Source organism: Streptopelia decaocto (genome assembly GCF_964273445.1).
Source record: "Streptopelia decaocto genome assembly, chromosome: 2".
Lineage (NCBI taxonomy): Eukaryota > Metazoa > Chordata > Aves > Columbiformes > Columbidae > Streptopelia > Streptopelia decaocto.
Window position 1 is genome coordinate 19,730,288 of NC_138655.1, and position 26,043 is coordinate 19,756,330.

The window sequence follows — 26,043 nt, forward strand, 5'->3', positions numbered from 1 at the left end:
TTGAGAAATCACACTGGTAATCTTGCAACTACAGTTAATCTCCTGGGACTCTTGATTAAGCCAGAAACAGTCTGTCTTTGTTTCTCTGGCTCTTCAGCTTCTAATCCCAATTAGAGTCAGAGAGAGGAGATAGTCTGAAAAGCAACATAAGTCTTTTTTGCAGTTCATCTGGATGAGGACACTGGAGTCAGATCTGTTCTTACTTTATCTTCAGTCATCTGCTCATCTGTTTTGACCTTGCTCAGAAAAAAAAAAAAAACGAATTTCTTTTGTGGTAAGCTTGTGGCCACTGAAGTGAGTAAAAGAAAACTCTTTAGAAAGCAATGGACTGTTGCTTTCAGACAGGTTCCTATACAGATCCTTTTCTCTCTCACTTTTGACAGTGCTTGCATTGTCTGTCGTGTCAATATAGGCAGTTTGAATCAATCTGAACTGTTGCCAAGGAAAGCTGTTGCAAAATAATGTGAAGTCTCCATGTGGACAAGCCTAAACAAGCTCTTTCCCAAAATGGACTAAGCTGAACTGCACAAAGGAGCTCTTGTGAGGAATAAGATTTTCTGTATTCTTTAATTCCCAGCTATTTCTCTGTGGTCTGCCTGGATGGCTCGCCCCTGCTGCTTTCACTTCCACAGGGATGAATCATCCCTGGATAAATCTGTCTGCCCCTCATAGTTGCCCTGTACAATCTTTATACATTTATGAAAAGATGTGGGTTTCTTCTACCCAAATATACAAACATTAATGACTTCTGCCCACCATTATTAGGCTACGCTGAGGATTTTAAGGTGGATTGCTAAAATACCTTCTTGAGACATCCTTCAAATATACATGTACATTGAGAAAGCATCTTCAAATGTACATGTACATTGAGAAGACATCTTCTATATGGCTGTCATTTGCCCATGGAGCTCCAAACTATCTTGGTGTAAACCTGGAATCTCATACACTTGCTCCTTTCAGTTTTTCCAATAATTCACCAAAAGACTACGTTTTTATGTGACAACTGACAAACTTGTTTGCTTTTCTGGATTCTTTAAGTCAGAAAGAAAGATAATTTTGCCAGCTATACCTTTGGGGGACCAACAGGCTGAAAAGCAGTTTGGCAGAAAAAGACCTGAGAGGCCTGGTGGACACCAAGTTACACAAGAGCCAGCAATGTTCCATTACAGCAAAGAAGGCTAAAGGTATCCTGGACTGCATGAGAAGTTTTGCCACAAGGCTGGAGAAGGTGATTCTTTCCTTCAGCTCTGCTGAGGCCACATGTGGAACAGTGTGTTCAGTTCTGGGCTCCCCAGTACAAGAGAGACATGGAGCCACTGGTGAGAGCCCAGTGAAGGGCTCCAAGGATGATTAAGGGACTGCAGCATCTCTCCTGTTAGAAAGGGCTGAGAGAGCTGGAACTGTTCAGCCTGGAGAAGGCTCGAGGGGGATCTAACCAATGTAGCTGAAGGGAGGGTGTGAAGAGGCCAAGGCCAGGCTCTTCTCAGTGGTGCCCAGTGCCAAGATAAGTGGTAATGAGGACAAACTGAAACACAGGAGGTTCCTTCTAATAGCAGGTAACACTCTTTTACTGTGAACATGACTGAGCACAGGTTACCCAGAGAGCTTGTGGAGTCTCCCTGCTTGGAGATATTCAAAAGCCATCTGGACGCAGGCCTGGACAACTACATCTAGGTGCTCCTGCTCGAGTCCTCCAGAGGTTCCTTCCAACCTCACCAATTCTGTGATTCTGGTATACATATGAGAAGTGTCACTTTGAATGGAATTGTGTAGGATTATACAGGTCATGATGTAAAGCTTAAACTTGATTTAGAGAAGTCTAAGTTAGTGCTTTGAGCATCTTGAGTACTGCCAATGCAGGGTTGTTTTTTTTCATGTATAGAACTAGATACCTTGTAAAATTTTATTTGAACCAATAATGTGGCAAGAACCTTCTCCTCACATTTGTTACAATTCCTGTCTGAAAACTATAAGCTAGATACCTGAAAAGAGAATAAAATGAAATTTATAATAGCTGGCTCAGCTTTTAATGATTGACATGATTTGGGCTCAGGTTAGTTTCTGAAGGTTCAGGTTTGCTCTGGAACTCACTCTGTTGCTTGTCCATACTTCACGGCATATGAAAACGATAATGTACCATATGGTAGAACTTTATTTTTTAACAATTATTGACCTTTCTTTCAACTCCCAGTGTTTGCTGCAGGACAATCCTACCACTCTTCACCAAGATAACAAGAACTGCAAGTTGGACCTGCATACTGCACTATGGCCATTTCACCTTAGCATGCATAAACTATTTACAGTGTGTTTATATAGAGATTATGGAAGCTCTGTGATATAGACCATTCACACATTATGAGCAGATTCCAATGCTTTTCAACCCCAGCAGTTCCTCTGTAGAAACAATCCCACTGAAATCAGTGGGGTTCCTCTTGGAGTGCTTAAGTATGATTTAACATGAGGAAAGGCAGTGGGAGCTGGGTCTATGTTTTCAACACTGCAGCTAAACATTATCTTTACAGATTCTTTTACTCATTTTTTGGAATTGATAGTGATCTCAGTACAACCACAACTGCATTATATTACACAAATACGACAAGTACAGCAATGGTCATTTTCTTCCTGACACTGCCTTTCTACCACACCCAGCACAGAGCAAGTAGCTCTTATTTATTTCAGCAGAAAACTTTCAATCACTTTAAAAGAAACAGATAATGCATTGGGGGATCAAAATCTTAATTACATTCACAATCATATCTATTGTACTTTGGTGAAAGTTTTAACAATTAAGAAAATGTTTCATCAATCACATCATTTCAATTTTCCTCTATAAAGTGTCTTAGAAAATTATTTTCCTTCCTTTCAAATTCAATTCTGAACACATTGGTTAATACTTTAATTATGTCAGAACTATTTGATGTCGTGTCTTTCCTTCTGAATGTTTCTTTCATTAACCTTTTTGTCAAAAATTGATGACTATTCATACCTACAACTACAGTAAAGTCTGTGATGTGTTCTTAGTCTTCAGGGATCTTTGAGGAGATGATATGTAACCTGGAGGGCTTCCCACTCTAAAACATGTTCATTTATCATTCTGCTGTCTCACACAGACAGAGATTTTGCACATTATCCAATTTAAACACCCATGTAGAACCAAACAGGCTATTTTTTGTGCCTTGCTAACCTCTATACAGAGATTGTGGTTAACTTCAGCAAGATGGCTGAAACCTAGAATGGCTATTCAACAGGAGAGAGCCAAAAACTTAACTAGATACCACTGCAGAAATGACCATAGCAAATTTCAAACACAAAACAAATGTACTGCTTTTTGTTGCCATGATACAAAGTTTTGTTGTAATGTGTTAAGGATGTCAATATTGCCTCTAAATGGGGCTTGGGGAATTCAAACAAAATGAAAGGCTAAGGGCTATTTTGTGGTTTTAATTTGCCAATAGGAATAATGGTTTGGCAAACAAATGTACTATAAAACAAAGAATAGTCATATTAGGACAAATAACACATTGCAATGTCAGACCAATGCTGTTTTGCCATCAAATTAAGATAAATGCTGTACTTCAATGTCTAACTAACATCTTGTCATTTGCTGTAAGCTGAAAAGGCAACTAAATTTGATGTGAAAGTAACACATTGTTCTCATCGAGGACAAGTACAATATTGTCACCGTCATGCTGAAATTGTTGTGGGAATAGAGCTAGAATGACTAGTAATTCTGTTGCATCTTTTAAACATATAATGCTATCTTGAAAGATGTGCTTTATTCTTAAATAGCTTTATGGTATAAAAGTACCTTCTGTATCAGTTTGGGACTTATTTTTTTCTCTTTTTTTTTTTTTTTAGTGTATGTTTTTTGTGTGTTTTGTTGTTGTTGTTGTTTTGTTTTTGTTTTGTTTAGGTTTTACTTTTGTTTTGTTTAGGTTTTTTTGGTGTGAGTGGGGGATGCCTTTGTGGTTAATTTCTTCCCATTTTACATGTTGAATCACATCAGCAAGAAAGTCATTTGCAAGAAGACCAAAGGCACTTTTAGGAGTCATTTAAGAATCTTAGCATCCTCATGTCAGTAGGTCTAGACAAAACAAAAGTTTCATTAAACATCTGAAATTCTCCATGAATCCAAAAGCCAGACTTCATAGAACTTTCTGTAATTATTTTTTTAATGAAAAAGCATTTTTGAGATTTTTATTTTAACTAATCCTTTTTTTGCCATTGACTTCTGCATTTAAAAACAGAACTCCCCAAATTGCTGGAAAAGTGCTTCAGACTTATTTCCTCAATGTTTAGTCTGTTTTCAGTTTCTGAAGTTATCTCTATAGAAACCTGGAACTTTCAGAAGTTTCCCTTTCATTGAGACAAGGCTGTAATAACTTATATCCGTGCTCAAACACACGCACTGTGAGGCACTGCATTTATTATTCACACTGATCTCAAAGGCACTAATCCTGGTGCACAAAGCTCAGAACAAGTGCAAGTCTTTGCAGGATTGTAACCACAGCAGTCTTCCATACTGATTCATTGTGTGTCAGTACTATTATACCTTCCTTTTGACAGACGCACCGCTCTTGGTAACTCTCCTTAGGGTTGAATAAATTGAGTCTGTTAACAGAGATATCTAAAAGAAGCCTATGTTATTTATGAGAAATTTGTCTCAGTGTCGATTATTGGAAAAATGTAGACTTTTATATGGTTGCACAGTATTGCTAGTTTAAGGCAAAGAAATAGAAAATAAATGTGTCCATACAACTAGTGATAACGCCACAAACATGAATTCAAAATATTAGCGGAGAAGCTCTGAATTCCTCTTGCTCATTTCTGAAAAGTCCATGGAAGGGGCAAGTAGAGTGATCATCTCATCTCTCAGTTTGAAAGACACGTTTAAATATCAAACAATAGACTGTGTTGTGAAGATTTTTTACTTGTTCCTTGGTGTTAAGCAAGATGATAGAAACGGACTACTGAAAATGAAGCAAGTTAGAACATTTATTAGGATTTTGTTTTCCTGAATTCAGGCAGTCAGATGCAAAAATTATTTTAGTGGATGTCTCATTTACGTGTTCTATATGTGTAGATACAGATGGTTTTAAATTTGAAAAGTGAACAAAATTTTGTTTAAAACATGAAAAATACCCATAAGTATGACGTAACTAATAGATCCATGGTTATTAGTCTCTAAGGACAGTAAAACAATACAACACATAAAAATGCACATAATTATACACAATTTTAAATTTTGTCTTGACAACGAGCACATTCTGTTAAGAAAAACAAAATAATATGGAAATGTTGATATTTGACAGGACTTGTACTTTCTAATTGTCATGAGTTTTAACACACTGAATTTTTTGTTTTATTTTTTTAATAAGCCCCCACAAACAAGGAAAAAAAAAATGACACATACATACACATAGCAAGAGTAGAGCAGCTTCACCTTAAGGGGATACTAGAGTTTCCACAATTGTATGAATTCTGTATGCTAATGACATTTTTTAGACAGGGTTATATATTAAGTAATAGTGAACTCTAACTTTTCCGAGTTAAGTGGAACTTAATCACCCAACCTCTGGATTTTTGGAGAGTTCAACAATTAAATTCTATGAACCTCTGAAAATTTGGGGTTAAAAGGGTCTGGCAAACAGAAAAATAAGGAAATTCATAATGATGGGTGACCCCAAAAGACTTGGAACTTGGGTAAGCTATGGACAAGTGTCTAAAAGTTCAGATGTTTATCTGATTCTCTGGAGCCTACACAGTTGGGCTAGAAGTCTTGTAGGAGGATGGTTGCTTTTAAGATTTCTTGCACTTCTGCTTCTGGTCACAGCTGAATATAACCCCTAAATAGTCTTTGTTTCCTGGTATATTGCTTCTATTTGTTTCTAGAAAAGTGATTTGAATGGAATCTGTATTACAGTAATGGTTATATTTTCAAATTTAATGAGTAATTTCTCATGTAAAACTACAGCAAATGGACTTTTAAAAGTATATTAAAATAATTGAGCCAAGGGAAATCAGAAATAGTATAAAAATAGTACATTTTGTCCTAACTTGCAGAAGAGCAGACTTCAAAGTATTACGCTAGAAGGGGATTTTGGTTGAGCCCTTGAAAGACTAGTTTGGGATTAATCATGTTAAATGTTTCAGTTATTAGCCTGAACACAGTGGGTAGAAATTTCCTAGTGAAAATTCCTCATGTCACAAAACTAGCATAACTGCTGTGGTGAAGAATGAAGTATTGTTCAGAGAGAAAATATCTCTGTGATCTGAAGTGATAGGTTGAGAGGGAATATAATTTTATATCCAGAAATCCAACCTACTAAATTAGTATATGGGAAAAATTGGGATGGAAATCAGAAAAATGTTCTTAAACATCAGGGCCATGAGGTCTTGTAGCAACTCTCCCATAGGAACAGTGGAGAGAAGAAATACAACTGCTTTCAAGATAGAGCTGGAATAAATATTTTAGGGGACTACAAATTGTGATTGCCTGTGACTACAGATAACAGGAGTCAATGAACAAGAAAATGGAGTTCCTTCCAACTTTTAAAAAATATTCCTGTGAATTCATGAATTATAAGCATATGTTTTAAAATTTGAGAACTGTTGCTAGAGTCCAGACTTAGTGGACAGATGGAAGTGGACAATCAAACAAATAAACACTGACTTTGTTCCTGATTTTTAGCATATAATATAGGTAATATAAGTCATTATATTGAAAATTCATTAGAAATAGTACAAAACACAAATATAATCTTCCTCATCTTAAATGTCCTCTGGTTTTCTTATTTGATGATTTTAAAAATCTTTAAAATGTCTTGTGGGACTTGATTTCCCTCCTCAGAGCTCCGGCCCTCAGAAACGCAGAACACAACAGACATGATCAGGGACACAATTTAAATTCAATTTTCAAAACATGAATTAATCTCCAGAAGTCACACTGAACCTCACATGAAGCCTGTGTGTTAGGGCTACAGGCCTACATGTTAATCAGGTTGATATATTTCTATGGCATGAAGCAAGAGAACATTGTGATTTTTTTCTCTTTCTGTTTCTGTTCTACATTTCAGGTAACGTAACTATCCTTCTGTAAATATTTGTGTTTGTTACTTAAAGATAGATTTTATCTCTTTGCTATCTGAATGAGCTATAAGTAAACAGATAATAATCAAACATGATTTTATATGTAGTATGGTTGCCTGGTAAGGAGGCAAAAGTTTCAAGAAGTACTGAAATTCTCTCCTTTGTTAATCAGAGAATGGTTTGGGATAAAAGGCATCTAAACCATCTAGTTCCGACCCCCCTGCCATGGGCAGGGACACCTTCCACTAGACCAGGCTGCTCAAAAGCCCATCCAGCCTGGCCTTGAGCACTCCCAGGGTTGGGGCATCCACAGCTTCTCTGGGCAGCCTGTGCCAGTGCCTCACCACCCTCATGGTGAGGAATTTCTTCCTTGTATCTAATCTAAATCTATTATCTTTCAGTTTAAAGCCATTACCCATTGTCCTATCACTACATGTTCTTGTAAAAAGTCCATCTCCAGCTTTCTTGTAAGTCCCCTTTAGGTACTGGAAAGGTATTATAAGTTCCCCCCAGAGCTTTCTCTCCTCCAAGCTGAACAACCTCAACTCTCTCAGCCTCTCTTCATAGGAAAGGTGTTCCAGCCCTCTGATCATCATTGTGACCCTCCTCTGGACCCTTTCCAACAGGTTCATGCCCTTTTTATGTGGGGGCCCCACTGGTGAATGCAGTACCGCAGCTAAGGTCTCACCAGAGCAAAGTAAAGGGAATCACCTCCCTCAACCTGCTGCTCACACTTCTTTTGGCGCAGTCCAGGATACAGGTGGTTTTCTGGGCTGCAAGCACACATTGTCAGGTTATGTTGAGATTCTCATCAATCAACACACCCAAGTCCTCCTCTGGGCTGCTTTCTATCCCTCCTACACCCAGTCTGTATTTGTGCTTGGCATTGCAAACTTGCTGAGAGTGCACTCAGTCCCACTGTCCGTGTCACTAATAACAGAGACATTAAGCGGAGTTGGTCGCAATACCGACCCCTGAGGAACACCATTTGTCACTGATGTCCACTTGGACATTGAGTCACTGACCGCAGCTGTTTGAGTGCGACTGTCCAGCCCATTCGTTATCAACAGAGGTCCATCCATGGAATCTATGTCTCTCCAATTTAGAGATGAGGGTGTCATGTGGGACAGTGTCAAATGCTTTGCACAAGCCCAGGTAGATGACATCAGTTGCTTTTCACAGAATCACAGAATCACAGTATGTTTGGGATTGGAAGGGACTTCAAAAGATCATCTAGTCCAATCCTCCTGCTGGAGCAGGAACACCTAGATGAGGTTACACAGGAAGGCGTCCAGGCGGGTTTTGAATGTCTCCGGAGTAGGAGACTCCACAACCCCCCTGGGCAGCCTGTTCCAGTGTTCTGTTACCCTTACTGAGAAGAAGTTTCTTCTCAAATTTAAGTGGAACCTCTTGTGTTCCAGTTCAAACCCATTTCCCCTTGTCCTATCATTGGTTGTCACCAAGAAGAGCCTGGCTCCATCCTCGTGACACTCACCCTTTATATATTTGCAAACATTAATGAGGTCATGCCTCAGTCTCCTCTTCTCCAAGCTAAAGAGACCCAGCTCCCTCAGCCTTTCCTCGTAAGGGAGATGCCCTTAATCATCTTTGTTGCCCTGCACTGGACTCTCTCTAGCAGTTCCCTGTCCTTCTGGAACTGAGGGGCCCAGAACTGGACACAATATTCCAGGTGTGGTCTCACCAGGGTAGAGTAGAGGGGAAGGAGAACATCTCTCCACCTACTAACCACCCCCCTTCTGATACACCCCCGGATGCCATTGGCCTTCCTGGCCACAAGGGCTCAGTACTGGCTCATGGTCATCCTGCTGTCCACCAGGACCCCTGGGTCCCTTTCCCGTACGCTGCTCTCTAATAGGTCAATCCCCAATTTATATTGGAATCTGGGGTTTTTCCTACCCAGATGCAAGACTCTACAATTTCCCTTATTATATTTCATTAAATTTTTCCCTGCCCAACTCTCCAGCCTGTCCAGGTCTCACTGGATGGCAGCACAGCCTTCTGGTGTGTCAGCCACTCCTCCCAGCTTGGTGTCATCAGCAAACTTGCTGATAGTGCACTCTGTTCCCTCATCCAGGTCACTGATGAATATACTAAATAATACTGGCCCCAGTACTGACCCATGAGGCACTCCACTAGATACAGGCCTCCACTAGATACAGCCTTTTCCTTTATCCACCAGCTCTGTAACCCCATTGCAGAAGGCCACCAAATTTGTCAGGCACAATTTGCCCTTAATAATTATGACTATCCTTAAAGACAAGATATATTAAAGAAAACATTTAATTTTTTCAGTTTTCAGTGCTTTGAATTAGCCTCATCCACACAGAAAATGCTGAATTGGGAGAAGAAGTGGAAGATTCTATATTTTTCCTGCATGTCTTGCTTGTTCTTACCCTTTGGGATAAAAATGCACTATCCGCTTTGCAGCACTATGACTTTCATGTACCAGGGCTACTCATAAGGCAACAATCATACCCACTGTCACAACTTTGTGATATAAAATAGAACTTTAATTCTAACAGCAGGTCCAGCCACCTATACCTATTTTACTTTGTTTGGACTGTGCTTGTTAGGAATTCATTGGTCTTTAGGGGCTCTGAGTTCCTACAGTAGAAGCAGACATCTTTCTGTTGGGACTACAGCATATCTGTACAGATGTTGAGCTCTTGAAGTGCCATTTCTTTAAAATTCGCATGGTAGGAGCTTGATCTCTTTCTCCCATTTCTTTTGAACTTTATGCATTACTTCTACAAAGTATTAAGCGGTTTCAAGTCTCAAGGTCTCCTTAGATTTTGACTTTAAGTACCTGTATCGCTATAGAGACACTTTTGGCTGTGAGAACATTAGTGTCTTTTAGAGCTGGTGAACTAAGTCCTGAAAGAAGGCAAATTAATTTAGTTAAACACTGTTGGTTTATATTTGCCCCATTGATTTTCTTGCAATTATTTTCCAGTGAAATGGACTAGTGTGTGGAAAGGAAAATAAGATGGAAAGAGAAGTGTTATTGAAGTAAAAATGTGACATTACAAAAGAGAAACTGGAATATTTTTTATGATTTTTTGTAGAGTATACTTTTTTTACATAGTTCGAGCATTTGATTTAATATGTTTTATGTGAAAGTATAAATGAGCATTATGCAACAGTTACACTGACATGCATAACATTACCTATTTTTTTTGACTGCATCTCTCCTCACAACAAGAAGTACCTGTAGACAAAGCTGTCTTTGAAATAGCATCAAATACCTTGAAATATTTTATTTTGATGAGCATTTTAGGGTGACAGTTGCTGAATATTTTTAATTGATTCATAAACATAGCCATTCAAGAACCTACAAAAATGGTAGTAATTTTCTTAGAGATAAAATAATATATGACATCTAATGAATAATTTTTGATAGAAAGCAAATGCCATTTTATTCCAAATCAACGATAAACATAAAACTTATAAAATTAATGTAGATGTATAATTTATAGCCACTAAGAAGAGGAATGGCTGATCTTAACAAAGAATGTACGTCCTAAGCTAGGTATATCAAGACAAAAATACAGTTCAGATAAATGTTTTGGTTCCAGAAATTGTGTTGTGTGATGATCTTTTAGTATTGCTGTTATTGAAATTACTGTTATTCATTCCATCAATTTTTAACGTCTGTGGAAGAAATACCATTATTTTTCAGCTGATTTAGGAATGGGAGAATGGACTTGTAGATTTGAATATTTACTCAAAATTAGAATTGCCTTCATTTTCCAGCAAAACCAGCATAATCTTCAAAAAAATGTATATGGTTCTCCTTTCTCTCCCTGTATATATCCTTATCTGTGTGTCTTATTGTGAGTAGGAAGATTGAATGTTGTGAAGTCATCTGAAAACTGAGTAAGCATTAGAAAACTCAAACAAACAAACAAAAATCTTTCTCTCCTCAGTTTTAAACACATTTCTGGGTCACCAGCATCTAGATGAGCATTACAAACACAAGCTCTCCGCCTGCGTCAATGTCTTTTCGCATTTCAGTTGTGAGTAATCTGTACAAGAGACCACAGAATATAATTTTTAGTGGTTGACAGAACCTGAGCAAATACAGCCCATTTTTGAGGCTGTCAGAAATCTGCCTTGTCCTTATGGGCTTTACATTCAGGTAGATGAGAAAATAGAATCTCTCAGCAATGTTTCATGATTCATTCTTCTGTGTCAGAGCACTCTCAGAAGAACCAATCTGGAAAGGTTTAAACATATGGCTAAGTTTATGCATTTTTGCATAGTCACATTGAATCAGTGGGACAACTTGCTGGGTGCTATTACATCTTCACCTAAGCCTTTACAGCTTTGTGGCCTTAAGTATTTTATACAGCTTCAGTGGCTCTGTGTATCAAAATATTTTATTTTGACAAGAAAAAGCAAGCAACAAAAGCAAAATCCCACTCAGAAATTCCACAAAATAGGTATTTCTTTTGTGTGCTAAGGAATTTCCTGTGTATCAGCTAGTTGCATAAAATTAGTCTTGAGGTGATCAAATACTATGTCTTATTCAGGCTTTTACCTTATGAACTGTAATTTTGTTCTAAGATACAAGAATTTAATTTACTTTTAAACCAGCAAAAATTACACAAATTTATGGTAGTTGTAGGCCTCAAACACTCATTTGCCTGATGCTACTGAAAATTTGCTCACAATTTTCTTGGATCTGCCACTTGAACAAATAAGAATTCATTTAAAGAAATATACCTCTTTTTTCTGATGAATTTAATATTTTTGCCCATTAAAAACAGAACTGAATGAGGCAAAATTTGCATAATATATGCCCAGTCTGTGGAATCAAATTTTCTCCCTGTTCACCTCTCTAGTGTTTATTGTGGAGACATTTTCCTCAGCCAGAAGTAGACATTACAGACTAAGGGCAGTACAATGAAATTTTAGCTTCTTAAGTATACTGGAGGGAACAAGAGAAATTGCAGTGCACCAGTTTCTTTATAATTTTGTTTGATTAATCTCAAGAGAACAAAGCATGATTATATTTATAGGTGTAAAAAATCAGTGAGCTAAAACTCCGCCAACTATATCATTTTACCTTTTGCATGGCTCTCTATTATGCCATTAGGAATCCTTACAATGAGGCATGTTAGGTGGAGATTCACTTAGTTATTTCACTTCTTTTCACAGTGGAAAGCCAGTGCTTTATCTGGCTTGCACAGTGACTTATTTAATTCAGATCCACTCCATTACCAAATTCCTGATATTTTTTCAGTTCCTTCTTGGCAAAATAAATGCAAAATATGAAATAAGATTCATGAACTGAATGGATTAGAAGACAAGAATTCTTTGTCCCCACCAGATGTTTATATTCTTAATTTTGTCTATATTCAGGATCTGAATTTAAACCAAAATCTTGCAATGGTTTGTTAAAAAAAATTAATCTAGTCAGAATATGCACTTTTCAACCAAATGTACTATTTTTGTTGCTTTAATGCTGATTGGAAAAAACAGTGTACTCAGGACTTCAGAAGCCTTTCTATCAAATGCTTTCAAAAATGATTTAATTTCACAAAATATTTCAGTTTTGAGAAAAAAAAATCATTTAAGGAAAGCACGTTGTCATGTTCTCCTACTAGCTTTGCTAGTGAAAAGCACCAGCTTAGAAAATAATTTACTGAAATATCATACATTTCCAAACTTTTTTTTTCTGTTCAGTTTTATGTGTATTGCCCTTTCATTTGCAGCTAGAATCACATGTAGAAATAAATAGCATGTGCTACAAAGAAGGCCCTTGTTGCTGTATATCAGTCTTGGAGCAGGAAGTACTAGAAGTATTGTGAGACAGATGATTCTCAGGATTGCCAGCTCAATTTTGCAGGCCCAAGGGGGATCTCAGTGTTTAGATAAGCCATTTAAGGTTTGTCCAGAACCAGTCTTGGGTCACTTAAGAGTTCAGGAAAAAAACTTCTGTTACATAAGCAATTATTGTTGTACTTCTGCAATCTTATCTTCCACACAGAGATTTAGCTAAAATGCTCAAAGTTTTTTTTTTTTTTTTTAAATCTAATGATAAAATTTGTACCATCGCTCTACAAGGTCTCTACAGTTAAAGCACCCATTTTAGAAAGCCCTGTGAGCCTAAAGGGCACGAAGGGGCTAAGATTTGCTGCTAATGCACTTATTAAAAAAGCCTGGCTGCTAATTTGCCTCATGTATCTCTGCAATGCCTGATATATCCTCTTATTTATGCAGATATCTATTTTCTATGTTGTATGCTTTAGGGCAGTGCAGCTGACACTTTAAGGGAGAAAGCTGGCATTAGTGAAATACAGTTTCTTTATCTTTTTTGAAACGTGGTGGGGAGATTAGGAAATACCTCTGGAATGGCTTATGTTTTGATCAGGTGCATTTGCAGACACATCTCTTATCCCTCCCCAAAATTACAGAAGGATTTACAAGTCTTACTGTGAAAGTGGTGTCAAAGACATCTCTAAGTCAAGAGAGACATTCTTCAGAGCTTCAATCCATCTGTTGAGAGCTTTCTTGGCAGGCGGCTCTCATCACAACAAGGTGTTCAAAGAGAGGGATTTGCTCCGGACTAGCAAGTTCTAGTGATGCTTCGCAGGCATCATATGAATTGTATCTAAGTGTCTCGGGCTTTAAATTAAACTGCATTGCTCTTCCTTGTAAATGGCAAATTTAGGGAATATACTGTTGTTGAAATACAGCAATATAAATGCCCAGAGGAGAGACTTTTGTGTACTGTAGTGAATATAATAGGTTTTTGAATGAACTCAAGTTTACTTAAGAACAGCTTACTCTAATCTAACTGTTTGCATTGTCATTTTATCATCATGATTTGGTTTCAAGGGATTCGTAGTTAGAACATATATCTACACAAACATAACAGCTATATAGAACATATGTATATAATAGCTTTTTTCCTGCTCTTACTGCTGCTGCTATGCAATGGAGAAGTGTGAGAAATAGAATTGGATTAGTCAGAGGATATGCTAATCTCTGTGCTTTCTTGTAGTGTTGGATATTGGAGGGGAATTGTCACAGTTCTCCAGTGGATTTCTTCAAAATGCAGGAATCCTGCTGTCACAGTACCTGATGCTTTTTACAGAGGTGGAAAAAAGCCACTTGTATGTGGGTAAAAAACTGCCTTCCTTGTAGTTTCAGCAGTCAATTTAGTCCTAAACCCTCACAGGCCTCCATCCTGCAAGAATGCTTGAGATGGGAAAAGGAAAGAATCCTCAAAAGTCATGCTAGGCAGGAACCAGGGTGAATAATGTATGTCATCAATGACTTATAATTGTCCAGGTCTCATCAAACTTCCACCGCAGTTTTAGTTTTACTCTCTTGGGTGATATAACCTGTTTTTGCAACTAGTTCCCCATACGAAACAGAGGACACGCTTGCCACAAAGGGAACTGCTGTTCCCAGCACTGTGGTGAGGATATCTGCACTGATGGCAAAGAAAAGGTGTAGTCCTAACAGCAGAAAATAGATCCAAATTTTGATGAGGGCTATGAAAGAGTGGCATTAATTGGAGGTGAACAGGAGTAACAGATGCCTTGAATTATTGCCCCTACTCCCTAGGCTTTTCAAGACATGTTCACATAACTCAGGAGCACTCTATTTCACCACCTACAGAGATTGCATATGTTCAGAAATTTTTGCTTCAACTTTTTACGTTGCTCCCTGGGACACTGATTTTTTATGAACTGTGTATGTGATGAATTTTACTGACATATCTAGTCCCACTGACTTCAAGGTTGTTTTTCACTTGCCTAATAAACAGCAGGATCCATTTTGTTCAAATCACGGTGGTCTACAGGTAAAAGAAAATAAAAAATGGTAGAAGAAGGGCACTAGCTGGAAAAACTGATGGATTTTCAGACCCACTTAGTTCCTTGATTTTAGACATGTACACTGAAGTTCTGCACTGATGTTGTACAATTCGTGGAAATTTTGAAAATCTTAAAGATGATGTTACCTGGGTGATTTTCAGAATTCTCTCAAGCATGCAAAAATAAAAAAAAAATGTTTAGAAATGCTTTTGAGATTTTAACACCTAAAGCAAAATGAAATAGTTTATTGACTAACTAAGGACTAAGGAAGTAGATTTTTTTTTTAACAGAAATATTCAAAAGGTTAAATGTAATTATTTTTAGTTGTTAGTACTAAAGACTTTTGTGTTTCCTTTGAATTTATTTAGGTTATATTTAGACTAACTTTATATTAATGGAACAGACCAGAATTTATTCCTTGTAGATGAAAATCATGGAGATAGTCAAATTACTCAAAGGTACATTTTTATATAATTTACATAATAAGATTTCTTATCTTACCCCTCTCAAAATAGCCCTTGTCCCACTGCTGGCATGTCATGACAAAGAGAGTTCAGCTAAGTAGAAATTTTTTACAGTAAAATACCATGTCTGTTTCCAGTGAACAAAAAAACAAACCAGTAGACAGAGATGAGACTGTGCCTCTTTATTTTAGCTTAATTGTTGATGGAAAGGTCTTGGGAAGGATGAGTTGGTCAGAAAATCTTTAGGAAAAGTTTTTTTCATTAAAGAAATCTGTGCACTTGAATCCAAAACACATTGAGGAATGTATCGATTTAAAAAAGCTTCAACAGGGGTAATTCTGTAGGTCAAATATTTTTCTGGAAAGATGAAGTTTTAAATGTTTTTTTATACATACTAAATCATTGTTTAAAAGTGTCTGAAAGGTTTTGTTTTCATACAAGTGCAGAACAAAAACATATTTCACAGCCTTCAGGTTAATCACGAAAGGTTTAACTTCTTGTCCATCTATAAAGGAAAGCTTATCTTACAGGATCTACAAAGATGATTGTCTCCCAGTTCCTTATCTCTTTCTTGAAAACACTGTAATTCTTTTCCTTTTTAGTAAATATTTTATTAGTAGTGTAGAAACAAATTAAAGACTTGCACCTGTAGCACTGTAATTCAACAGTGCTATGATACGCACGGTAATTACTGTGCTATGGTAATTCCCTCGCTTCTGCAATAACATGAAAGGGGGAGTTTTATAGCTTTTTGAATTTCTACGTTGGTGAACCAACTAGGTTTCATTTTTTCTTGTTAACTGCAGCAGTACAATTTTTAATACTCCATGTATTCTTCTGTGCTGACAGGTACATTCCATTTAACAGCTTTTCACATCCTGGAGAAAATACTCCAACTTCTGGTGCTTTGCTATTCCGACTACTTTTTCAGTAAAATTCCTTTATTTGCTCCATTGCAGGTCACAGCTCTGTGTTTATCCATACTCTTTTCCATAGCTCTCTGTCTTTAATCAGCATTATTTTGTAATAGTGTTAATCTTAGTTTAGGGGGTTTACTTCCCCCCACCCCACCAAGTAGTATGTTTACTTATGTAAGGGGAGAAACAGAATCCTGTTTTCAGCTTTCAAAATGGAAGGAAACTCACAAGTCCAGTAGAGGTCTAAAGTCACATAAACTAGGTTATAAAGAACTTACTTTCTCCCAGTTGGGGAATCTGTTTTCTCTGTTCTTAGTTTTCACCACACCTGTAAGCTGACAGCTTGTGACTATTACCAGACACAGTATCAATCTATCAATCACTGTTTGCTTTTGTTAATTAAGAGCAGCTGGCAAGTGTAAAAAAAAAAAAAAAAGTGTCTGTTGATGAAGTGGAAAGAAAAAAAATCCCATCTTGAATAAGTTACATACTTCATCTACACACAAATGTATGGCCTAGAACTTATTGGAAAATACCCAGTTTCATTTATTAAAAATTAAATAAATTGTTAGCTGTCCACACAAGCTCTGGCTTTGCATAAAAAAGGCAAAACCTATATTATTTTTGGTTGAAACTTTAAAAACTGAAAAAAACCCAAGATTTAGGTTAAGCCTGAATTGGGCTCTTTAAGGTGAATCAACCCAGGTTAACACTGAACAGAGTCCACCTGTACCAGGTCAGGCTTCCTGGTTAGATAAGATCTTTCACATTCTCCATTTGCTCTCCTGACTGTAGTATGCAAGTCAGGGAGTTGTGGTGCATTTGGTTGATAATGTCTGATCTTTCAGATATTAGGGAGTTTTCTGCAACAATTTTCATATTACCTTGAACATGATCAATACAAAATATTCAAATTGCAGCTTTCTTCCCTGTGGCCAAAACCCTGGACTGGGAGAGACAGTTCCCTCAACTGCAGTGGCATTACTTCTACAAGCAAGAATATTTGTCCCTGATTGCATCGGGAAATGACATGATTTTCATATATAAAGAACAGAATACACAGCTCTGCAGAAGAAAAAAATCTCATCAGAAAGAGCAGTGGATATGCAGCAATACAAATTCCTTCTCTAAATTCATAAAACATACTGGGAGCCCAAGATCCAGCACCCTCCCAACAGCCATACTTGGAGTCCTGTTGGAGTCAGCCCTGCTCAAAGCAGCAGTCGCCATCCGCATCCAAAGCTATGCAAAGCAACTTTGGTCTAACTAGACTTTAGTCACATAGGTTAAACATCATCTTAACTTTCAGATCACATATGTCTTTTCTGCTCTGCTTTGAGCTTGAAATGCCTTTGGAAGGCTCGCTTGTAAAAGCCACTGGAAATTCTGGTTTTCAGCTAGAATCAGAATCGAGTCATCTCCATTTCAAAACATCTACTCTCAAGACAGTTCTCCAACATTTGAAATTAAAAGTAATTCACATTGTTTGCATGAAAGATTGGTAATCAGATAAAAACTTTAGCTGCTTCTCTTACTTGAATCCAAGCTCTAAAAACACGGCAATTGCTTTTATGCAAATGTAATCAGATGAGCAACACTAGCTGAGTTTTTAATAGCTTTGTTTCAAGACGGTATTTTCAGATTTTGTGTACTGTACTCTTTTGTTATCCTGGTTTAAAAATAAAAGTTTCTAACAATATTCTGTACTATAGGAAACTGGAAGTTCATAAAACATGAAAACATTTCTAGGAATGTCATCATCACTTTAAATTATTTTTAAAGTGTAAGTATGTTAATAGTAAATGGAAAATAAAAGATTATGAAGATTAAGGAACACAGGACAGAACTTCAGCAACAAGAGGGAACACAGGAACAACAGTCCCTTTGCCTAATCTTATTTAGTTTATATTATTCTTAAGGGAAATTTGAAAAACTATGCTGATACCATTAAACTGCCTCATCCCTTGAAGGGATGAGAAAATATCTTAAATAGGTGAAAATTTCAAGCATAAAATGAGCTTAACATTATAGACACATTTTACATATGACTGGTGACCCTGCGACACAAATAACTTCCTTTATCTTCTGCTTAATGCAGAAAGTATACATGAAGATACATTGAAAAAAATACAAAACTCAAACTTGTCTTTGAGAGTAGGATCTCCTACTCAAAACTTCATCCACCTAAAGAAATTCAGACCTTTTGTTTATATAAATCGTTGTCCCTACAGTAGTTCTTACAAGGCGAAAAGTAAAACAAACCCCCCAAAAGTAATCAGTTTTTCTTTCTCTATGCAGTTACTTTCATCACAGATGAAATGCAGATGACTCTACTTGCTGCCCAGCTGTGAGGAACTGACTGCTCTACATCCTAATTCAAGCTCAAAGAGGCCAAGTATCCATTTTGTTTCTCTTGTGCACATACACAGGCTTAGCACATACACACACACATGTACTTTATTTGCCTGTTTGCTAGTTGTCCTTTTTAATGAAATAAGTCATCCAGATTGAAAAGCTTTTCTTCTCTCAGTGTGGGAAAAGTGAAAAAACCCTTGCAAAACATTTTTGAAATGCTGGCAGCCATGGATATAAGCCAGAATAGGCAGCTGGGCTTTATTTCTGCTTTGAAGGGCGCAAAGATGTGTACAAACTCATGCACTCCCTCTTCCTTGTGCATGCACTGAGTCCCATGGAGGTCTGGGCTGTATCTGAAGTGTCTTGCAGACCCTTCCCCACAGTCCCTAGACCAGTCCTCTGAGCAGTGCTGTGATTACAGCCTTGGTATTGATTACTTTCCAAAGAGAGAGCGAGAGTACAGCTGAATTTTGAATGAAGCCCTTTTTCATCCAAGATGTTGATGTGCAGATACCAGTGAACTTTCTGGGAAGAAGTACTTCAGCTCTGACAGGGAGCACTGAAGATGAGGTTGGAGTTTTCCCCTGTGGGAAAGCCTGTGAGATTGTCCCTTCACCAAGGTGTCACAGTACAGAACCTATGTCTGAAGCCACCACACATGCACAGGCAAATACCAAGAACAATGGGATCAGCAGCTTTTGGTTTTTCTCCTCAATGTTGCTGCAAGTTTCTTGTGTTCTTCTCAATGGAGAGCAAAAAGCATTTATGAAACCTCAGACTTTTGTGGGATGAGAAAAGTGCTTTCTCCCTTATTTCAGGCTGAAGGTCTTCATGTGTCTTCCAAAAGCAGGTCTTAAGGAACTGTGTACCTTGAGGGCTGGGTTTGAAGTAATGCATTTATTGCTGCAGAAGATTGGCACATGAACTCTCTCTCTAGTTATCTGATCATTGTGGAGTGTATGCCAATGGATCATAGTAATGAAATGTTAAATAGTGGTTTAAAAAATACTTGGTATAAACAATCAGTAGAAGATACTTTAAGATAATTTTTTTTCAATTTATTTCCCATGTGATGTGAGATGAATGCTCTGCTATATATACAAAACTCAAATCTTGCCTCTGAGTCAAAAAAGTGCATTAGGCTGTCCTCCATCTACAAGGGGAAAAAAAAATCTAGTTCTCTTTCAACATGAAATTCATGCTTCAGTTCATGCCCTATGGGAATACACACTCAGCATTTCAAACCTGAGTCCTCCATGTCCATTCCTGCAGGAACTGAAAAGGTACCTACAACTCAAATGCTGATTTGATTTTGCTCAAGTAAAAGGCAATTAGTCAGAAAGTTACTGATTTCCAGTTTCTCAAATTAGCATCTGTTTGATAAGGTGCTTGCAAATAACACTTTTTCTCCTTATAAAAATTCTGTAAACTGAAATCACTCAGGGCCAGCAGGGAGTAAAAGTTTCTGCACGTAATGTGATTACACAGCACATTAATCCGTATAGAACACATTTTTCCTCAGGAATTGCTCTTTTTTTATCTGCCTGTTCACTCTACTTTCAAAGACAACCAGAAAGACTTGTCTCCAATCTCCTATAGAGGCGCAAAGGGCAAGGACACAGTTTATTAACCTTAGGCTGTCATATGGCATCCTAGCTGACTTACTGTGCAATAAAATGTATACAAAAGTATGGTGTCTTATCCCCAAGCTGAAGCTCAATCCTTTTAAGGCAGGGCCACACAGGCATAACCTGAGATTGACAACTTCAAGACTTACTTCCTACAAGGAAGAAAAAGAGAATGTATTTTTATCACTTTTGTGGGAAAATGAAGTGGAGCTACCTGAAAGCTACAGATGCTGGGAAAGAATATATGGCATTTCATTGTTTTTAATTCTGCTTGAAGGAATAATTGATGTGGAATTTGTTGCTGACTTAGCTAAAATTTTACTGTTCCAATATATTGTTTTCAGCAAACCAAGCATATAAAAAAGAACATTTATTTCTGGAAGGTTAAGGTGTTGTTTTCTACTAGTGGTTCTTTTGGCACTTTCACATGATCACATTTTTACTCTTTTTATTACTGTGCTTGACCCAAGTGTCATTTTTCTATGGAAAACACTGCTTCTTCAGACATTTAGTCAAAAGATGCATCTGTGAAACACTGCTTCATCGAGGCCCGTGACTCAGAGGAGAGCATAACTCCGTAAAATAGCTTGAAAAGGATGAGCTGAGGTGCCAACTCTTAATTTCTGTAGAAGGTCAAAAGTGGATGTTTCTAGGAATAAATTCTTCATATCAGAGTTCTTGAAGAGTAGCCAAAATTACACTGAATTACTGAGAGGCAGCTCAGAGACCACAGGTCTATCAGATACTTGGGTTCTTGAAATGTTAAACAAACCCCTGAGTCTCCTGGGGTTCAGTGCTAGGTGGGCTCAGCTCAGCTCCTTTTCCTGATTTCACTGCTCGGTGGGAACTGCTGTGGGAGATGTTGGCTGTGATCCTTGTCAGCAGCACAGAGGTACCTGCCAAGCTCACAACATTGTTCACTTCACCGGCTTGCAGGCAAGCGTATGCTTTTTATCGGGCCAACATGCACACCCTGCTGGTGGTGACAATGTCTTCAGCACTTTAAAGGTTTTAAAGCAATGCACATGGCTTGCTATGAGAAGAGATCTTCAGTCATTTTCCATTTCCCACAAAGTGAGACATACCCACACTTCTGTTTATAATTATGCCACTAGTAGATCTGTTCACTCTTGGTAAGAATTACCTGTGCAAGAGTACATTTTGCTGACAGTAGACTGTGCAGTCTTTAATAGCAAAGGTGAATCCTCTCTCTTAAGACATTCCTTGGCTCATGTTGTATTAACGCTTATCAAATACTTATTGATTTATTCGTCTGTGAAATACACACTATTTGCATTGTAAGGTATTTGACACTTGTAAGGCATTTTAGAGTGATTTACTTGTACAGGGGAGAAACGGAGCCTTGGAATTGGAGGGATTTTCAATATATAGCATCTTTATTAGCACTAGGTATGAAAAACAAGCCTCTGGCTGTAGCTGCATACATTTTATCAGAATTTGGGGGAATCATCTGCATGGTGGCTGTACAATACTGCTGCACAAGAGGCTGAATGTAGTGGCAAAATAACTGCTCTTCATTTAATGTGAACATCAAGAAGCAACTGACCTCTTGTTTCAGGAAAAAGATGGTTGAAATAACAGAGACCACTTGGAGGCTACAAGCCACATTATAGGTGGATTTGAGTTTTTCCCATAAGTAGTTCAAAGTATTTCCAGAAGGTGCATAAGAAAAGCAGAGGCCCCTCAGCTGGGACCGACAATCCCTCCAGTTGTCAGGCTGTGTTTGTTCAGGTTAAGCAGGAAGGAGAATAAAGTAAGTGGCAGATGAAGCACGGCTGGAAGATACTTCCTTCCTTCCTTCCCTCCTCCCCAAAATGAGATAGTTGCCTAAAGATAATAGAGTGCAACTTTACTTTTTTGTAGGTTGAAAATTGCTGTTTATTAATTTTTCCTTTTAGGTCCTTGAATACATTTTTTTTTGTGTTGGTTTTTGTTCATTTGGTTGGTTGTTTTTTTGTTTGTTTGTTTTCATTGGTGAGACAAAAGAAGCTAAATTTGTTTTAACTCTTTCTCCACTGGTCCATCAGTCATTTAAATTGCTTTTTCATCTCATCTTAAGCCTGTGTCTCCATTTTGTGTGTGTCTGTGTGTACCGGTGGCAGCCTGTATGCCAAGACCAGGCCTGGCATCGCCTTTTCCTGGGGTCAGGACAAGGGTCGGAGAGAATGGGCCTGAAAAGAAGACTGTCCAGACCAGGGGCTTGGTAGATTTCACAAGGTATGTCTACAAAAGGAAAAGTCTGAAGCATCACATTACTGCAGCTCTCAGCACTTAATTCCGCTATACTATTTTCATTCATCTGTTCCAACCAGCTTTGCCTGAAATTCAACTCTTTCTACTATATATAACCCAGGCACTTTATTGCTGCCATTTGAAATAAATGTTGTTCAGGATATTAAAAATAAATATTATTTTAAAAAATGTAAAGATTTCCAAGATCTCATCGCAAACCACAGTCATTCGTGAATATGCATGGTTTGGGTGATTATACTTGCCCATAATAAGTCAGAAATTGACAAATTTTAAGTAAGAAATACTCGAGATATACTAAGAGTAATACAAGTTTTAGCAAATTTAATGATTTGAATATTTTAAAAATAAGTATTTAATGGTCTTGTACAAGCTGCTAAAATGTCATCTTGTGAGTTTTTGTAAGCATGAACTTTTGATAACAAGATAATGGCTGTTCCTTATTGTTTAAGGTGGAGCAAAATCAGCAATGTTACTAAGAGATATGAAATGATAAGTGTCCTTTTCTTATACATAGATATTTGGAGAGAATGGAGGGAAGATGCAGCTATAAGTGAGAAAACCCAGTGAAGTTCTCAGACTTGGACTGAAGTCAAAGCAGCTGTTGACAGACATAAAAAAATGTGCAAATGTGCAAATGCGGTTTATCAGCTAATTATGCATGCAGAGACCTGCCTTAGAGCACGCATATTCCAAAGTCTTGGTCTTGGCATTCTATTCAATAATTTTAAAGCCTTCAATTTACTTTATCCTTGACTCCTTTGCAGACTAACATGCCTCCTTGGGAATAGGCTTTGAGATACATTCTTAGTTTCACTGTCAGACTCCCTAAACATTCCTTTTTCACTGTTCATGCCCTTACCTGTCAAGTACACGTGGACCATTACCATGTCTCATCGTCACTTGCTGCTTCTCCAAGATAAACACCTTTAGGTCTATTGTTTTAACTTATATGTTGGTCAAGTTCATTTTTCTTCTTTCAGCAACCTCTAGTTGTCATAAAGTTCCAGAATCATAGAATCATAAAGTGTCCTGAGTTGGCAGGGACCCACAAGGATCATCAAGTCCAGCTCCTGTGCCTGCATATGACAACCCCACAGTTCACACCATGTGTCTGAGGGTGTTGCCCAGTCTCTTCTTGAACATTGTCAGGCCTGGGGGTGACACCTCCCTGCGGAGCCTGTTCCAGTGCTACATCACCCTCTGGGTGAAGTAACTTTTTGTAATGTCCAAGCTAAACCTCCCCTGGCACATCTTCCTGCCATTCCCTTGGGTTCTATTGTCGGTCACCAGTGAGAAGAGATCAGCGCCTGCCCCTCCTCCTCCTCTTATGAGGAAGCTGTAGCCATGATGAGGTCTCCCCTCAGTCTCCTCTTCTTCAGGCTGAACAAAACGAGTGACTTTAGCCACTCCTCATACGGCTTCCTCCCTAAACCCTTGACCAACTTTGTGACCCTCTTCTGGAGACTCTTGTGTCAGTTGCACATCTCCCTGAGATTTGGAGCCTTCAGTAGGGCAGCTGATGGCTCTTTAGCACCTCTTGTGCCCTACTGCGCCTGTACCCACACCTAGGGTGGTGCTGACAGTCACTCGGTCACAGGGTGACTTCACCTCTGCCAGGCTGGGGGGGCAGGAGGGGTGGGACCCTCAGTCAGTTGACAGAGTCCTCAACAAAGGAGGTGCTCAGAGAAGCAGAGAAGCTTCTGGACCATATTGTAACAACCACTGCCAGATCTGACCAGGCTGTAAATGGAGTCCCTGCCGAAGACCCCCTCTGAGTGGTCTCAGAGCAGCAGGTCTGTGAACTGGAGCCCTCCCCTTAGACTGGGACACCATCTAAGGAAACTTCCAGGGATTGAGAGAGCCTCACCTCTTCCTGTGGTGAGTGGTTATTTCTCTCTGCTGGATATATCCTTGAGGGAATCCTTGCCTAACCCAGGCAAATGGTTATTTCTTTTGGGTACCCTGGAGTGAGAGGCCTCTGGTTTTGTTTCTTGTGAGTGTATGTCTGCACGTTGTGGATCCTCATTATTCTTATGTTGTCATACCCAAATAATCTCCTCAGGTGATATCTGAACCTGTATTTCATGTTGTCAGAATGCTAAATAATTGTATAAACCCTGTTTCTAGTCAGTTTATTTGCTATACTTTTCCAGCTAGAATAAAGTCTGTTTTGGAGCTTGTTGTCCAACTAAAACTGACTTTGGAGTGCCTTCATGACAACTCTGTATAGCTTTATATACTTTTTATCCTGTGGTGCCCAGACCTGCACACAGTGCTCCAGGTGAGGCCGCACCAGTGCAGAGCAGAGCGGGACAATCACCTCCCTGCCCGGCTGGCCATGCTGTGCTGGATGCACTCAGGACACGATTGCCCTCTTGGCTGCCAGGGACACTGTTGGCTCATTTTCAACTTGCTGTCGACCAGAACCCTCAGATTGCTCTCCGTGGAGCTGCTTTCCAGCATCTCATTCCCCAGTCTGTATGTACAGCCAGGGTTGCTGTGTCCCAGGTGCAAAATCCAACACTTGAACTTGTTAAACTTCATGCAGTTGGTGATGGCCCAGTTCTCCAATTCATCCAGATCCCTCTGCAGGGCCTCTCTGCCCTTGAGAGTGTCAACTGCTCCCAATTTTGTGTCATCAGTGAATTTAGTATTCCCTCAAGTCCTGCATCCAAGTCATTTATGAAGACATTGAAGAGTTATGGCCCTAAGATGGATCCCTGTGGCACTCCACTAGTGACTGGTCACCAGCCTGACATAACCCCATTTACTACAACCCTCGGAACCTGACCCATCAGCCAATTGCTCACCCGCCGCATTGTGTGTTTATCCAGCTGCATGCTGGACATCTTGTCCAGGAGGATACTGTGAGAGACAATATCAAAGACTACTGAAATCCAAAAAGATCGCATAGACAGGCTTCCCTTGGTCAACTAGGAAAGAAAGTGTTTGTCAAGCGGGACTTTCCCCTCATGAACCCCTGCTGGTTGGGATCAATGACTACATTGTCATTCTGGTGTCTTTCAGTAACTCCCAGAACAATCTTTTCCGTAATTTTGCCAGGCACACAAGTGAGTCTGACAGGCCTGTAGTTGCTATCATCATCCCTGTTGTCCTTCTTGTAGACTGGAACAACGGTTGCCAGCTTCCAGTCATCTGGTACCTCTTCAGCTTCTCAGAAGCATTAAAAAATCATGGAGAGAGGTCTCACTACAGCATCAGCCGGCTCTTAAATTATCCTTGGATGAATCCCATCAGGCCTCATTAACTTGTAAGGATCTAGCTGGAGCAGCAAATTCCATACAAGTTCTGGATTGACTGGGAGTTTATCATTCTCACAGCCATGGTTCTCTATCTAACCTAGGGTTATGGGAGCCCCCAAGTATATCTTTGGTGTTGAATGCTTACTGCAGCCCAGCTGCCTACAGAAGGCCCATTTCATCTTTGGTACCTCTTCATAGGTACA